This window comes from Salmo salar, chromosome 14 (assembly GCF_965601325.2).
Source record: "Salmo salar chromosome 14, fSalSal1, whole genome shotgun sequence".
Lineage (NCBI taxonomy): Eukaryota > Metazoa > Chordata > Actinopteri > Salmoniformes > Salmonidae > Salmo > Salmo salar.
In genome coordinates this window covers 68,978,996-68,996,601 of record NC_138304.1, presented here as the reverse complement: position 1 = coordinate 68,996,601, position 17,606 = coordinate 68,978,996, and the positions used below count along the sequence as shown (strand labels likewise).

At 43.4% G+C, this 17,606-nt stretch overlaps 1 protein-coding gene across 1 annotated transcript in view; it reads right to left on the bottom strand.

The window, feature by feature from the left end:
• The window catches only part of LOC106570040 (ephrin type-A receptor 7), a 199,560-nt gene that overhangs the window by 159,861 nt on the left and 22,093 nt on the right, over positions 1 to 17,606 (bottom strand). The window lies entirely within an intron of this gene.

Here is a 17,606-nt window from a genome sequence, read left to right as displayed (position 1 = left end):
ACCACATATCACAGTCATAGGAAGATGACAAGGTGAAAAAAATCTGTCCATGTGCCCTTGAGCAAGGCACTTAATCCTAATTTGCTCCAGGGGCGCCGTACTACTCTGGCTGACCCTGTAAAACAACACATTTCACTGCACCCTATCTGGTGTATGGGACAATAAAACATGTATTTTCTACATGTTTCCTCAATAAAGTAGATCAGCTTAGTCACTAGTCTCGATTGCGCGTATTACATCACCGGTGCATATTATAGAGCGTTTACAAAAATCCAGACTTCTTACAAATCCATAGGATGCCCAGTGCCCACTATCTCTCCATGAAATAAGGACGAGGGCAATAGCCACTGTAGTTGAAATGGACTCTTGGACATCACTTTAGAACATAGATGAAAATGAGGTGATGACACTCTTGAATAGCTGCACTTAAAGTAATAACGGCCCACATACATTTTGGGGATTTGGCTAATCCCAAAAGTTCCATCGTGGCATAATACTTCCAAGTGATACAAATATATTTTCATCAGTGCATTGACAGCATCTGTTCAGGAATTAAGCTTGTAGGACAACATGTTTTTATCCTGTAACTTTAAACTACAGCAGCTACTAGAAAACAAGCCAGGGCATTAAGGACACAAAGGGTATCCGGAGTCGAAACTGCTTTCAGCACCATGGACAGCAACACAGCTAGAGCAGTGGTTCAGCACACTAGACAGCAACACAGCCACTGCTGCCGCTTCAGGACCTTGGACAGCACATTGTCAGCCATGACAACCTACATACAGAACTGCTTTTCAGGACCTTGGACAGCCCTCCAGTACCCATCCAACATTTAGGCAGCCTGACTACAGCAACTTCAGTTTCTTTCTGATTCTACAGAACCTTGCACAGTGCATCTATAATATTAATACCGGATGACACATAGCAACCATAGCAAGTCTTCACTGATACTTCAGAATCTTGGACAGCAGCGCTTCCATAAAAACCCACTGATATTTAGCAGCCTTTGACAGAGGTGCTTGCATAATGTGCCCCGTCAGCACCTTGGACAGTGCTCAGAACATTTTCCTGGACCCCACATCCTTGGAGAGAACTCTTTTCCAAACTGGCATTGTTCTCCCCTTTACACCCTGGGCCTGGCTCTGTTTATCACTGATAACACACAGCATTTTAGAGCGGTATTAGAGAAGAGAGTAAGGGAGAGAGCGAGAGAAAGGGGGAGAGAGAGAGAAAGGGGGTGAGAGAGAGAGAAAGAAAGGGGGTGAGAGAGAAAGGGGGTGAGAGAGAGAGAAAGAAAGGGGGTGAGAGAGAGAAAGAAAGGGGGTGAGAGAGAAAGAAAGGGGGTGAGAGAGAAAGAAAAGGGGTGAGAGAGAGAGAAAGAAAGGGGGTGAGAGAGAGAGAGAAAGAAAGGGGGTGAGAGAGAGAAAGAAAGGGGGTGAGAGAGAAAGAAAGGGGGTGAGAGAGAGAGAAAGAAAGGGGGTGAGAGAGAGAAAGAAAGGGGGTGAGAGAGAAAGAAAGGGGGTGAGAGAGAGAGAAAGAAAGGGAGAGAGAAAGGGGGAGACAGAGAGAGAGAAAGAGTAAAGGGATCAGAATGACAGTTGCCAGCATGTGAGAGAGAGTGACTAAATAAAGAAGGCAACGGGATCTGAAAGCCCCAGTCAGCAGTGCGTATGGAAAGTCAGTGTTCTGATCACACAATGACTAATCAGAATAATCACACCCTAGTTAGACATGCTAATGGGCCTTTGAGAGAGAGAGAGAGAGAGAGAGACTAATGAAATGGCCGTGACCAATATCAACAGCTAAACACAGATTTCCAGGGGATCATTTTATAAATAATTGTCTATAATTTAGTTTATGACAATGTGGATATCAGAGTCAAGCCATGAATCTTAATTGTGTGGTTTTGATTCGGTTTCAATGGGGGGTGGCTAGTGTCCTTCAAAGAGGATGTGATGAAAGTCAACGCAGAGTTATGACAATGTCAGATGTACAAAGTCCTTTGATCAGTAGATTTATGACAGGTAGTATAAAACAATCTTTTGAAACGGTGAAAAATACTGCTAATCTCGCATTGACGGCAATTTTACTAAGCAGCAAAGCAAGGAACATACAGCTGTTAGCCTAACTTTTTATTCTACACGGTTCATTTCAGAAAGAGGGCACTGGCGTCTATGACGTCAACGGAAGTCCTTTGTTGAAGTCCTATTTGTCTCAGGTACAAAGTGAAAGGGAATTGTCCTCTCCTCCAGCAGCAGCAGTGACGTGCCAGGCAGCCCTGGCATTCAACAGAAGGGCATTTAGTACTAAACACACAAATGAACTGGAGAGAGTCCTTGTTCCATCTAACCAGTAAGTGCCTCTCTTTCGTCATCCTGAAAAGGCACTTGTGCATCGTTTACTCATTTGCGATTAAATTGAGTTACTCGGCCTTGCTGACAATGAATTCATATCCCTACATTGCTAACAAGTAAAGACAAAAGGGATGGAATGAGGGAAGAGAGACAGCTGTATGGAAGGATTATACTAACAGACCACTGTTCAATGAATACAGCGAAGGCACATATTCTCCTCACAATGGTTCCTAGAGCATGGCCAGGGCAGGAATTGTTAGCAGGGCAGTAGGTGTGTAAAAGGGTGAAAGGTAAAAGATTTCTTTGTGTTGCCATTTACTTAGCGATAGTGTGTTTGTGTGTGTGTGTGTGTCTGTTGCTTGCCTTTCAAATACATTTCACTACAGTGGTGAGAGCCACACACTGAAGAGTGTACGACAGCGTGTTTATCTGAGAGGAGTGGGAAGAGCAGCGACGAAGCAGACAGCAACCTGGTGCCAGTGCTAATCTCCTTACACACACACACACACACACACACACACCACACACACACACACACACCACACACACACACACACACACACACACACACACACACACACACACACACACACACACACACACACACACACACACACACACACACACACACACACCCCCCCCCCCCCCCTAATTCCCTTCCTGAGTCCCAGTGAAAGGGAGAATTATGAAATGAGCCCCATAAAGTTCAATAGAGAGGATTATCCACATGTTGTTCCAGTGTCCTCCCTGCAACCCCCAAGCAATGTATCAGGCTGCATCCACACCAGCAGGCCCGAGGCTCAGCCATAGAGGAGCCTGGGATAGGCAGGCCAATGACCCAGGGGGAGATCTTTTGTCCACACATTATCCCTCTAATAGGACAACACTAAGAAGTAGAGGGAGGGAGAGAGAGAGAGAGATATACACACACACACACACACACTGAACAAAAATATTAACGCAACATGTAAAGTGTTGGTCCCATGTTTCATGAGCTGAAATAAAAGATTCCAGAAATGTTTCATATGCACAAAAAGCTTATTCCTCTCAACTTTTGTGCACACATTTGTTTACATCCGTGTTAGTGAGCATTTCTCCTTTGCCAAGATAATCCATCCACCTGACAGGTGTGGCATATCAAGAAGCTGATTAAACAGCATGAACATTACACAGATGCACCTTGTCCTGGGGACAATAAAAGGCCACCTTTTAAAAAAAATTACAGTTTCTCACACAACACAATGTCACAGGTGTCTCAAGTATTTAGAGCATTTAGCAGTACGTCCAACCGGCCTCACAACATGTGTAACCGCGCCAGCCCAGGACCTCCACATCCGGCTTCTTCACCTGCAGATCGTCTGAGACCAGCCAACCGGACAGCTGATGAAACTGTGGGTTTGCACAACCAAAGAACTTTTGCGTAAACTGTCAGAAACCGTCTCAGGGAAGCTCATCTGCGTGCTCGTCATCCTCACCAGGATCTTGACCTGACTGCAGTTCAGCATTGTAACCGACTTCAGTGGGCAAATTCTCACCTTCGATGGCCACTGGCACGCTGGAGAAGTGTGCTCTTCACGGATGAATCCCGGTTTCAACTGTACCGGGCAGATGACAGACAGCGTGTATGGGGTTGTGTGGGGGAGCAGTTTGCTGATGTCAATGTTGTGAACAGAGTGCTCCATGGTGGCGGTGGGGTTATGGTATGGACAGGCATAAGCTATGGACAACAAACACAATTGCATCTTATCGATGGCAATTTGAAAGCACAGAGATACCGTGACGAGATCCTGAGGCCCATTGTCGTGCCATTCATCTGCTGCCATCACCTCATGTTTCAACATGATAATGCACGGCCCCATGTTTCAAGGATCTGTACACAATTCCTGGAAGCTGAAAATGTCCCAGTGCTTCCATGGCCTGCATACTCACCAGACATGTCACTATTGAGCATGTTTGAGATGCTCTGGATCAACGTTTAACAGTGTGTTCCAGTTCCCGCCAATATCCAGCAACTTCACACAGCCATTAAAGAGGAGTGGGACAACATTCCACAATCAACAGCCTGATCAACTCTATGTGAAGGAGATGTCACGCTGCATGAGGCAAATGGTGGTCACACCACATACTGACTGGTTTTCTGATCCACGCCCCTACCTTCTTTTCAAGGTGTCTGTGACCAACAGATGCATATCTATATTCAAAGTCATGTGAAATCAATAGATTAGGGCCTAATTAATTTATTTCAATTGACTGATTTCCTCATATGAACTGTAACTCAGTATTTTTGTTCAGTGTACAAACTCATATACAGTGACTTAAAAAATGCAGTTGAACATGAACAGCCACATGAGCGCAGACAAAAACGGATGAGTGTAAAATACACAGAAGACACACAAACACACAAAATAATTCCCCTCCCCGAGTCCCAGTGAAAGGTAAAAAAAAATTCAACCCTGTAAATACAAAAAGCGTAAAAAATTAGAGATATTTTTTGAAAAGATAATGGACCTATATATTTTCTAAGCTGCAATGTGTTCTTTTTTAGGGAACCTGAAGTCTAAGGTCTATATCTGTCATTCTCATTGAAAGCAAATCAAAGAAGCGGTAGAGCTGTTCTATGTGCACTATTTCTATGCTTCCCGTGCTTAAGTTTAGTTTTTGCTACTTTTACTTTCGGTTTTGTACACCAGATTCAAACCGCTGAAAAAACTATATTTTTGTTTATGGAAAATATATTTCACAGCTGTTTAGATGGTACAATGATGCTCTACACCAGTGGTCACTAACCTTTTCTGATTCAAGATCACTTTCTGAGTCAAAATGCAAGCTGAGATCTACCGCTCAGATAAAAAAATCTATGCAACATTAACCAATTAAAAACAGTTCTGTAGCAATGAGATTTGTGCAGTAGGCTATAGACCCAATACATACCCAATACATTATCACTGCATATTGGCTATGCTTGAATTGCTCAGCCAATGTTGTTTAGAAATCATTTAGAAATTATATTACAAATATTTAGGTATTTGATCACACTGGTAATATATCATTTTGTATTAATTGTGAGGCACAGTTAAATGAGCATAATATATATTTATTTTACACACACACACACACACACACACACACACACACACACACACACACACACACACACACACACACACACACACACACACACACACACACACACTACAATTCAAAAGCTTGGGGTCACTTTGAAATGTCCTTGTTTTTGAAGGAAAAGCACTTTTTTTGTCCACTTTAAATAACATCAAATTGATCAGAAATACAGTGTAGACATTGTTAATGGTGTAAATGACTATTGTTGCTGGAAACGGCAGATTTGTTTTTACGGAATATCTACATAGGCCCTTCAAATTGTATTGGTCACATACACATATTTAGCAGATGTTGTTGCGGGTGGTGTGAAATGCTTGTGTTCCTAACTCCGACTGTGCAGTAGTATCTAACAATTCACAACAATACACACATCTAAAAGAATGGAATTAAGAAATATATAAATATTCGATTGAGCAATGTCAGAGTGGCATTGACTAAAATATAGTAGAATAGAATACAGTATATAAGTATGAGATGAGTAAAGCAGTATGTAAACATTATTAAAGTGACTAGTGTTCCATTTTGTGGAGCCAGAGACAGCAGTGGGGTCAAACTGTAGAACCCAGTTCCTACATTTGAATGAGTGGGGGATGAAGGGCTTAAATATGGCATTCCACAGGTCTACCACTTTTGAGGATACATATTTTTTTAACAGTTTGAACCCCTGTTTACTATTACTTATTGTATTAAACCTTTATGGGTGAGCACTGCATCAATACATCATATACACAACACGTGTGTGTGTGTGTGTGTGTGTGTGTGTGTGTGTGTGTGTATTTATATATATATAGAGAGAGAGAGAGAATACTATAATGAAATATGTGGATCAATAGGCAATAAGATGCATAGACTATACTAATATATTGTATATAAGGACTATACTAATATAAGGTCTATATATTATATACACATATAGAAATCAAAGACCTATCTTAAATGAATATGCAACCATGTAAACAACTGGATTAGCACAAGAAGCAAAAACATATTTTACTTACTGATCTAAATTGGGTCACGTTACCGTCTCATTTCTTGCGGGCAGGACTCCTCGTGTCACTCTCAATGTCAATTTCTGCATTAATCTCATCCAAATGTGTATACTTGAAGTTTGATTTAGCTTTTATACTCTTAGTAGCCATGTTATACTTCTTAAATTTTGCAGGAAACTTTGTAGAACTAATCGAGCTGTGCGTAATTCAAACTCCTCTTCATCCTCTCGATTTTTAATAGAGAACGAATCTTGTTGCACGCGGGCTTAGCACAATGGCTTTTACTCATACAAAGGACCATCACATACTCATGTAAAGCCCAGCTCATTGGCTATCTAGCTAGCTATGTTTCAAAACGATAGGTGGTCATTGGACCAAGATACAGTCAATCGAGTGAACACCGCCCGTCTCATTGGTGTGTAATAATATCTGTCCTTCGTGGGCTAAAAGAGGTGTTTGTGTAGCCAATTCGTAATGCAGAATGAGGAAGCAAAGTTTGGTTGCCTTCTAAGGATTGCACAGAAACTGAACTTGACGTGGTGAAACAGTGTTCAGCAGTTTATATTACATTGATTGTTTTGTTGCAAGTTCATAAGAAATGCTGTATACAACATGGATCGTGTTAGGATATAAAAATTGATTTTATCAAACAAAACTACGCTACATTGGGACCCTCAGGATGACAAATCAGAGCAAGATTACTGAATGGAAGTACATTATTTACCTTCAGAGGTGAATGTATCAAACCAGTTGCCGGGATAAGTGTTTTGTTGTTGTGCACTATTCTCAAACAACAGCATGTTTTTTTCCTGCTGTAATAGCTACTGTAAATTGGACACTGCAGTTAGATGAACAATAATATAAGCTTTCTGCCCCTATAAGACATGTCTATGTCCTGGAAAGTTGGCTGTTGTTTACAATGTCGTTCTAGTCACATTATTGCATATTGAGCAACAACTCTCCCGATTTTGGGACTTGATCCAGTAGAGGCTAATTGAAATGCATTCCAGGTGACTACCTCATGAAGCTGGTTGAGAGAATGCCAAGAGTGTGCAAAGCTGTCATCAAGGCAAAGGGTGGCTACTTTGAAGAATCTCAAATATAAAATATATTTGGATTTATTTAACACTTTTTTTGGTTACTACATGATTCCACATGTGTTATTTAATCATTTTGATGTCTTCACTATTATTCTACAATGTAGAAAATAGTACAAATAAAGATAAACCCTTGAATGAGTAGGTGTGTCCAAACTTTTGACTGGTACTGTATACACTACCGTTCAAAAGTTTGGGGTCACTTAGAAATGTCCTTGTTTTCCATGAAAACATACATGAAATGTGTTGCAAACTGAATAGGAAATATAGTCAAGACGTTGACAAGGTTATAAATAATGATTTTTAATTGAAATAATAATTGTGTCCTTCAAACTTTGCTTTCATCAAAGAATCCTCCATTTGCAACAACTACAGCCTTGCAGCCCTTTGGCTTTCTAGTTGTCAATTTGTTGAGGTGATCTGAAGAGATTTCACCCCATGCTTCCTGAAGCACCTCTCACAAGTTGGATTGGCTTGATGGGCACTTCTTACGTACCATACGGTCAAGCTGCTCCCACAACAGCTCAATAGTTGAGATCCGGTGACTGTGCTGGCCACTCCATTATAGACAGAATACTAGCTGACTGCTTCTTCCCTAAATAGTTATTGCATAGTTTGGAGCTGGGCTTTGGGTCTTTGTCCTGTTGTAGGAGGAAATTGGCTCCAGTTAAGCGCCGTCCACAGAGTATGGCATGGCGTTGCAAAATGGAGTGATAGCCTTCCTCCTTCAAGATCCCTTCTACCCTGTACAAATCTCCCACTTTACCACCAAAGCACCTCCAGACCATCACATTGCCTCCACCATGCTTGACAGATGGCGTCAAGCACTCCTCCAGCATGTTTTCATTTTTTATGCGTCTCACGAATGTTCTTCTTTATGATCCGAACATCTCAAACTTATATTTGTCTGTCCATAACACTTTTACCAATCTTCCTCTGTCCAGTGTCTGTGTTATTTTGCCCATATTAATCTTTTCTTTTCATTGGCCAGTCTGAGATACGGCTTTTTCTTTGCAACTCTGCCTAGAAGGCCAGCATCCCGGAGTCGCCTCTTCAATGTTGACATTGAGACTGGTGTTTTGCGGGTACTATTTAATGAATCTGCCAGTTGAGGACTTGTGAGGCGTCTGTTTCTCAAACTAGACACACTAATGTACTTGTCCTCTTGCTCAGTTTTGCACCGGGTCCTCCCACTCCTCTTTCTATTCTGGTTAGAGGAAGTTTGCTGTTCTGTGAAGGGAGTAGTACACAGCGTTGTATGAGATCTTCAGTTTCTTGGCAATTTCTCGCATGGCATAACCTTCATTCACAAGAATAGACTGAGTTTCAGAAGAAGTGCTTTGTTTCTGGCCATTTTGAGGCTGTAATCGAACCCACAAATGCTGATGCTCCAGATACTCAACTAGTCTAAAGGCCAGTTTTATTGCTTCTTTAATCAGGACAACAGTTTTCAGCTGTGCTAACATAATTGCAAAAGGGTTTTCTATGATCAATTAGCCTTTTAAAATGATAAACTTGGATTAGCTAACACAACGTGCCATTGGACCACAGGGGGGATGGTTGCTGATAATGGACCTCTATACGCCTATGTAGATATTCCATAAAATCTGCCGTTTCCAGCTACAATAGTAATTTACAACATTAACAATGTCTTCACTGTATTTCTGATCAATTTGATGTTATTTTAAGTGGACAAAAAACAAGGACATTTCTAAGTGACCCCAAACTTTTGAATTGTTGTGTGTGTGTGTGTGTGTGTGTGTGTGTGTGTGTGTGTGTGTGTGTGTGTGTGTGTGTGTGTGTGTGTGTGTGTGTGTGTGTGTGTGTGTGTGTGTGTGTGTATATTTGTAATATAATTTCTAAATGATTTCTAAACAACATTGGCTGAGCAATTCAAGCATAGCCAATATGCAGTGATAATGTATTGGGTATGTATTGGGTCTATAGCCTACTGCACAAATCTCATTGCTACAGAACTGTTTTTAATTGGTTAATGTTGCATAGATTTTTTTATCTGAGCGGTAGATCTCAGCTTGCATTTTGACTCAAAGTGATCTTGAATCAGAAAAGGTTAGTGACCACTGGTGTAGAGCATCATTGTACCATCTAAACCGCTGTGAAATATATTTTCCATAAACAAAAATATTGTTTTTTCAGCGGTTTGAATCTGGTGTACAAAACCGAAAGTAAAAGTAGCAAAAACTAAACTTAAGCACAGGACTTAAGCAATTTTGAACTGTAGTGTGTATATATACACACTTTTGTGTTTGTGGGTGTGTGTGTGTGTGTGTGTGTGTATATTTATACACACACACACACACACACACTCTCTCTCTCATGGCCAAAGGTTTTGAGAATGACACAAATATTAATTTTCACAAAGTCTGCTGCCTCAGTTTGTATGATGGCAATTTGCATATACTCCAGAATGTTATGAAGAGTGATCAGATGAATTGCAATTAATTGCTAAGTCCCTCTTTGCCATGCAAATGAACTGAATCCCCCAAAAATATTTACACTGCATTTCAGCCCTGCCACAAAAGGACCAGCTGACATCATGTCAGTGATTCTTTCGTTAACACAGGTGTGAGTGTTGACGAGGACAAGGCTGGAGATCACTCTGTCATGCTGATTTAGTTTGAATAACAGACAGGAAGCTTCAAAAGGAGGGTGGTGCTTGGAATCATTGTTCTTCCTCTGTCAAACATGGTTACCTGCAAGGAAACACGTGCTGTCATCATTGCTTTGCACAAAAAAGGGCTTCACAGGCAAGGATATTGCTGCCAGTAAGATTGCACCTAAATCAACCATTTATCGGATCATCAAGAACTTCAAAGAGAGCGATTCAAATGTTGTGAAGAAGGCTTCAGGGCGCCCAAGAAAGTCCAGCAAGCGCCAGGACCGTCTCCTAAAGTTGATTCAGCTGCGGGATCGGGGCACCACCAGTACAGAGCTTGCTCAGGAATGGCAGCAGGCAGGTGTGAGTGCATCTGCACGCACAGTGAGACGAAGACTTTTGGAGGATGGCCTGGTGTCAAGAAGGGCAGCAAAGAAGCCACTTCTCTCCAGGAAAAACATCAGGGACAGACTGATATTCTGCAAAAGGTACAGGGATTGGACTGCTGAGGACTGGGGTAAAGTCATTTTCTCTGATGAATCCCCTTTCCGATTGTTTGGGGCATCCGGAAAAAAGCTTGTCCGGAGAAGACAAGGTGAGCGCTACCATCAGTCCTGTGTCATGCCAACAGTAAAGCATCCTGAGACCATTCATGTGTGGGGTTGCTTCTCAGCCAAGGGAGTGGTACCAACACATCCTCCGAGAGCAACTTCTCCCAACCATCCAGGAACAGTTTGGTGATGAACAATGCCTTTTCCAGCATGATGGAGCACCATAAGGCGAAAGTGATAACTAAGTGGCTCGGGGAACAAAACATCGATATTTTGGGTCCATGGCCAGGAAACTCCCCAGACCTTAATCCCATTGAGAACTTGTGGTCAATCCTCAAGAGGTGGGTGAACAAACAATAAACCCACAAATTCTGACAAACTGATTATGCAAGAATGGGCTGCCATCAGTCAGGATGTGGCCCAGAAGTTAATTGACAGAATGCCAGGGCGGATTGCAGAGGTCTTGAAACAGAAGGGTCAACACTGCAAATATTGACTCTTTGCATCAACTTCATGTAATTGTCAATAAAAGTCTTTGACACATATGAAATGCTTGTAATTATACTTCAGTATTCCATAGTAACAAAAATATCTAAAGACACTGAAGTAGCAAACTTTTTGGAAATTAATATTTGTATCATTCTCAAAACTTTTGGCTACGACTGTACACAGACACACTACAGTTCAAAAGTTTGGGGTCACTTAGAAATGTCCTTGTTTTTGAAAGAAAAGCACATATACATATATATATATATATATATATATACATACATATATGTGTGTGTGCTTTTTAAATGTATTATTGGACTGAAGGCCTGCATCCGATTGTCAGTCTGAGCGGAGGGAGGAAGCAGCGGTGAGGCTGCCTCAGCCTAGTAACCGTCCCTCAGCTGAGAAAAGGGGACAGTTGACTGACGGCAAAACTCAAGTTGCACCACATTATTTCTGCCTCACGGACCAATTCATGTTGTTACTCCTGTGAGCAGAGAAAGTGAAATAGTCCTTGATATTAAAAAAGACACAAGCCGCAAATAATAACAACGCAAGCTTATTGGAACACTTTGCTACACTCATTCATTACAGCTGCAGTGCCGGTGGCTTATAAAGGTATTGGACAAAGTGTTGACAGTGCTGAATAACAACTTAAACACAAAACAGCCGCTCTTTGCTGTATTAGTTGAGTCTCTAGTTATGGTTTTAAAAGTTTTGTAATCTCACCGAATTAACTTTACGGTGCGCTCGAGGCGGACACGGTGATCTGAGCCTTCTGATTGGCCGGCGGTAGAATTATAGGTGCACTTGATTTGCTCTCTGGTGAACACCGCTCTGCACTATACTTGCTTGGCTTGTTACAAACTCAAAGTAGGCTAACTATTAGAATGTTAGCAACCAGGAAATGGCAGAGCGATGTCTGCATAGTGCATCTTTAAATAACAATGTTAGAGAACTAACAATCAACAAAATAAAAGCTACAAAGTCAGGGAGAATAGAAAATCCCCAAAACAATCAATTTTGCAGTATTTAATTTGTTACTATGTTTGAGCAAAAGAACACACAGCATTAGCCATGGCAAAATGAATATATATATATATATATATATATATATATTTTTTTTTAGATATATACATCATGAAACTTTCATCTCCAATAATGGGGTCTAAGGAGCGCTGCCTTTTCTCTGATGCTTTTTACACACACAAACACACCTCAGTGTGTTAACTCTAAAATGAGCGCGAGTGCTATGTGGCTAGGAGGCTTTGTCATGGCAACACACTTGGGTTCTGTCCAGTTGCTGTTATGTTAATTGTGTCCCATCTCTTTTTCGACATTCATTCTCTCCATCCCTCTCCCTTGGGCTCGCTCTCGCTCACCCCTTTCTCTCTGGACTGTATTCCACATGACGGTATATGACAGGTGGCTGGTAGCAGCCTTGAATGTGAATGACCACGTGTTCAGAGGCATCGTCTGTGGCTGTTCTCTCCCCAGCAGAGAGAGATTAGAGTATCACAGCCTCACCTGACCAACCAGCTCTGAATGCAGTCCTGGGCCTGTATTCAAAGAGTCTCTGAGTAGGAGAGCTGATCTAGGATCAGCCCCCCCCACCTCCATATAAACATATTCATTATGATCTAAAAGGTGAAGAACTGATCCTGAATCAGCACGCCAACTCTGATCTTATGATGTCAGCTGAGGACTGGGGGAAAATGCAGCAAATGCCTAAGCGGAAATAGTCTGTTTTCCCCTTTTGAAAGACTGATGCTTTTTTTTGTTCGTTTGGGAGGGGAATTCTTAAAGGGGAGTAATTGAGTGTCTGGAGGTGATGCAGTCAGGGGAGCGTTGAGGAGAGGGGTGCCAGGTTTAATTCCTGGGAGAACCTATAGGAAACGCTGAGGCAGCCTGCCAGGCTCATTATAAACCAGAGCTGTGCCAGGGTGCCTGGGGACTAATGTGGTCGGAGACGACGAGGAGTCCAGTATGGTCCTATCTAAACAAACCGAGTTTAAAAACGACGAATAGGCGTACAATTCCACAAAGTCAGCTGAGGCTCAGTCGGTACGGGAGAGATCTAGACAGCGATGTCTCCCGGTGTAGTGTGGTAATGGCCTTGCTTCAGAGCGAGGACAGGAAAGGACAGGGTGTCTCAGAAGGGAGGAAAACCTCTGGCTTCAGCTCGGGCTCTGTCTAGGCCCTCCGAGGCACTGGATGTGCTTACATAACCAAGAGAAAGGGAGAGAGAGAGAGAAAGAGAGGTTGAAAGCGAGAGAAAGAGCAAGGGAGAAAGAGAGCAGGACTTTGAGTACTGCTGGGGTAATGGCTAGACATGGGAGAAATAAAGTGCAGTGGCAAAGGTTGACCTATAAAATAATGCATATTTGATGCATGGCATGTGTATGAAGAGATGCATTCTGACACGTCTGCAGTGCAGTGGGCATAGACACATACAACCACGTAAAGCCACGGCACAGCTCAGCACACACGTGGGTCGATGCATGGAAGCACCCATATGCAAACAGTTAATAATTACTACCCTTATAGTTCTGGGTGTCCCGTTTCAAATGTCAGCAACAGAGCAGCAGCGTAGCGGTGGCGCGTGTTGGGGGCAGCGTTTTCTGTGTGAGAGGACCTGATAACCCTTTCAGATGACTGCTGCATTATTGAGGCTGTATCGCTGTTGTGGTGCCTTCCATTTCCTACAGGCCCAGTCAAGCAAAATGATGCATTATTTAACCGGACAGAGAGGTACTATTGGAGGAGGAGCGGTAGCGTCAGAGCGAGAGCGCAAGAGTCAGTTTGTCTTTTAGGGTCGGGTGTGTGACACTCGCACTCTCTCTCTCAATCACCCCCCCCCCCCCCCTTGTTCTCATGCTCACCTTTGTCGCCTCGCTTCACCTTCTCTGCATCTCTCCCTCGCCCCCTCACTTTTTTCTCCTTTCCCTCTACCCCACTCCCTCGTTCTCCATTTTCCTCTCCCTCCCTGGTCTTGCTAACCCCCTCAGTCAGACCAGCCCTCCCTCCCCTCCCTCTAACTTTCTCCGCTCTCTTATAAGGAGCAGTGAGAGAGCAGAGTGGTTACATAAGTGAACCCAGCTCCAAGGCTTGTGCTGACTTTGTTTTCCCCATCTAGTTCAATTGGAGAATCTACTTTAGATTAAACTAGACTGTCTCCACCTCCTTCACCCCACACTATTTCTCCCTCTTCCTCAGTCTCCCCCTCTTCCTCTGCTCACTGACAGCTGACTGAATAGTACCTTCGGCCCTGCTCGAGTCAAGGTCGACACGGGGTTGAAACGCACGCACATGACAGGGAAGAAGACGGGGAATTCAATATAAAAAGCTATGCACAACTTCCCTGCTTATTCGGAGCAGCAGCGATTCTGTATCCGAGGCGTCATCGGGATACAATCCACCCACCTGCCTACGTATTAAAACGAATGCAAACACACACACACACACACACACACACTTCTTTCAGAGCAGCCTACAGGGTCAGTACAAGCTGAATGTTGCTTCTATGATGTGCTGTACCAACAACACAACCAGCAGGTTGGTCTGCTCTGCTCAAGAGGGAACAAAGGCATCAGCCAATACAGAGCTTCCCATTACAACCCATAGAGGGAGGATGAGGAGAAGGCGAGAAGAGGGGGGGAGAACGAATGAACAAAATAACACAGAGGGGTAAAAGGTAAACAATGTCCACAAATGGATCGGGACAAGCCGGCTGGTCCCTGGACAGAAAGACCAGTCTGAGGGGTGGGTGGGGTGTAGCCGGCTGGTCCCTGGACAGAAAGACCAGTCTGAGGGGTGGGTGGGGTGTAGCCGGCTGGTCCCTGGACAGAAAGACCAGTCTGAGGGGTGGGTGGGGTGTAGCCGGCTGGTCCCTGGACAGAAAGACCAGTCTGAGGGGTGGGTGGGGTGTAGCCGGCTGGTCCCTGGACAGAAAGACCAGTCTGAGGGGTGGGTGGGGTGTAGCCGGCTGGCCCCTGGACAGAAAGACCAGTCTGAGGGGTGGCTGGGGTGGGGTGTGTGGCGACGCCATTATCGGACGCATTGATCTTCATTCCACTGATGAACGATGGCAAGGGGACGAACGCCGATAGGAAGTGCGGAGAGGGAGTCATCAATCAATACGCGGCACCGTGACCTGGCCGGTCGATTGGGCTGACAGCCAATCAATCAATAGGAAATCTAACTAGCTCTGGTGTAGGAAGGCGTCTGGGCGAGTCGATAGGCTAGAAATACCATCTGTCTGCGCTACAACAAGTCTGTGTAAATGTAGTGAAGGACAATGATGAGAACGGGACTCTAAATGCCACACACACACACACACACACACACACACACACACACACACACACACACACACACACACACACACACACACACACACACACACACACACACACACACACACACACACACACACACACACACACACACACAGCCCTGATGCTCAGCTCCAGAGATGGAAATAAAAATCTGATGAGCTCAGCAGTGTAATGGGTAGATGCCGAGTGTGTGTGTATGTGTGTGTATACGTGTTTGACTGTACGCGAGTTCACACTGTGTAAGTGCATACATGCATTGTTTGAGAATCCCTCAACACCCTGGGTGCTGCTGGCCAGATGGACGTACTGACCTCTCAGTCACAGGAGACGAAGCTCCACTGAGCAGCCATGCAGGTGGACTGACTCAACGAGACCAGAGTGAGCCTCATCAGCACAAACGTTCCGGGAGAAGAGACTAGAGACGGATCCCTCCAGGACAGGACTGCGTGCGCTCCACAAGAACCACATGGAAAAAAGGGAAGGCTGGGAGACCACAACAAGGGTGTGTCCAAAGACCAAAAACAATCACAACGACGCACAAACCAACTGTAGATGCCTACCACTCAAACAACTGCATGGAAACACACACACACACACACACACACACACACACACATACCAAGGAGTGTCCTCGGGCAACCATCATTAATTGTCGAGGTGGAAAATAAATAATTTGCGCGACTCAATTTCAGTTTGGGTAACGGGCAATTTCAATTTCAGTAATGGAATCAAAGTGCTTGTCTAATGACAGATAAAGCACTCTCGCACCAACTGACGTCTCTTTGCCTCCCTCCGCACAAACACACACTTATGCACCCCCCCCACACACACACACAATCCCCAGGGAGACACTGAACTTTTGCTTTGCATTTGCACCAATGACTGTCAACACCCACAAATCCTTGCCGTGACGATGGTCTCATTTGATGAATTGTTTATTTTCTAATCTGGGGCCAGATAATGGAATGGTATTAAATCCAGTAATATTTCTTAAAATAGTATATTTATCCTACTTATAGAAATGGGGTCGTCAAATGTATGCATGCATTACTAAACCTTACAAAGTGTCTGCTAAATTGCATATAATTACTATATATTAAAAGGTACTTTTGTATACTTTTTAGCTAGGGATGCACGATATATCGGTGAACATACCGGAATCGGCCGATAATAGCTAAAAATGCCAACATTGGTATCGGCCAGATGTCTAGTTTAACGGCAATGTGCAAAACCAATGTCAAAGCTGACGTGCATACCTACATAACTTAGGTACATGATGTAATGACGCCATGTACATTTTTTCGCTTATACGTGCAACACAACATTCCTAATCTAGCCCACAATGTCTGGTGTGTGGATCGAGCAGTCAACAAGTCAAGCAGTCAGTTGAAAGAGTAAGAAAACTCAAAGGCGAAATTCATTAAAGCCAAGATGATGGAATTCATTGCCCTTGACAATCAACCGTTCTCTGTCGTGGGTGATGTTGGCGTTCGCCGACTGGTCGAGCACTGGTACATTTTTTTATTTATTTTTTTGTACTATTTTTCAGATGTTGCCCTACCGGAGTTACACAGTAATAGCGTCACTGCTATTAGCTTCACAACTGAAATTTGGACAAGCGATATCAGCCCCATATGAGCATGCTGAGTCTGACAGCAGGGTGGGTCATCGAGGATTTCATACTGAGGAAAGTCGTATTGCATACTCATGAATATGCTGGTTGTCATACCGCTGCTGCCATTTCAATGCATTTGAGAACATGTTTGAAACATGAACACACCAGCTAGCTCCATTCAAACAACTGACTGGAGAAATAAGCTCATCAACTGCGCCTGCAGCAGACGTGATACCCTCTGTCATGGCATTGAAACGTCTGCTGAACAAAACCGACAGGGATGTAAACAAATGGGCACAAAATTTGAGATAAGCTTTATGTGCGCATGTAACATTTCTGGGATCTTTTTTTTTTAGCTCATAAACATGGGACCAACACTTTACAAAAAACAAACCAAAAAAAACGTTGCGTTTATATTTTTGTTCAGTGCAGTT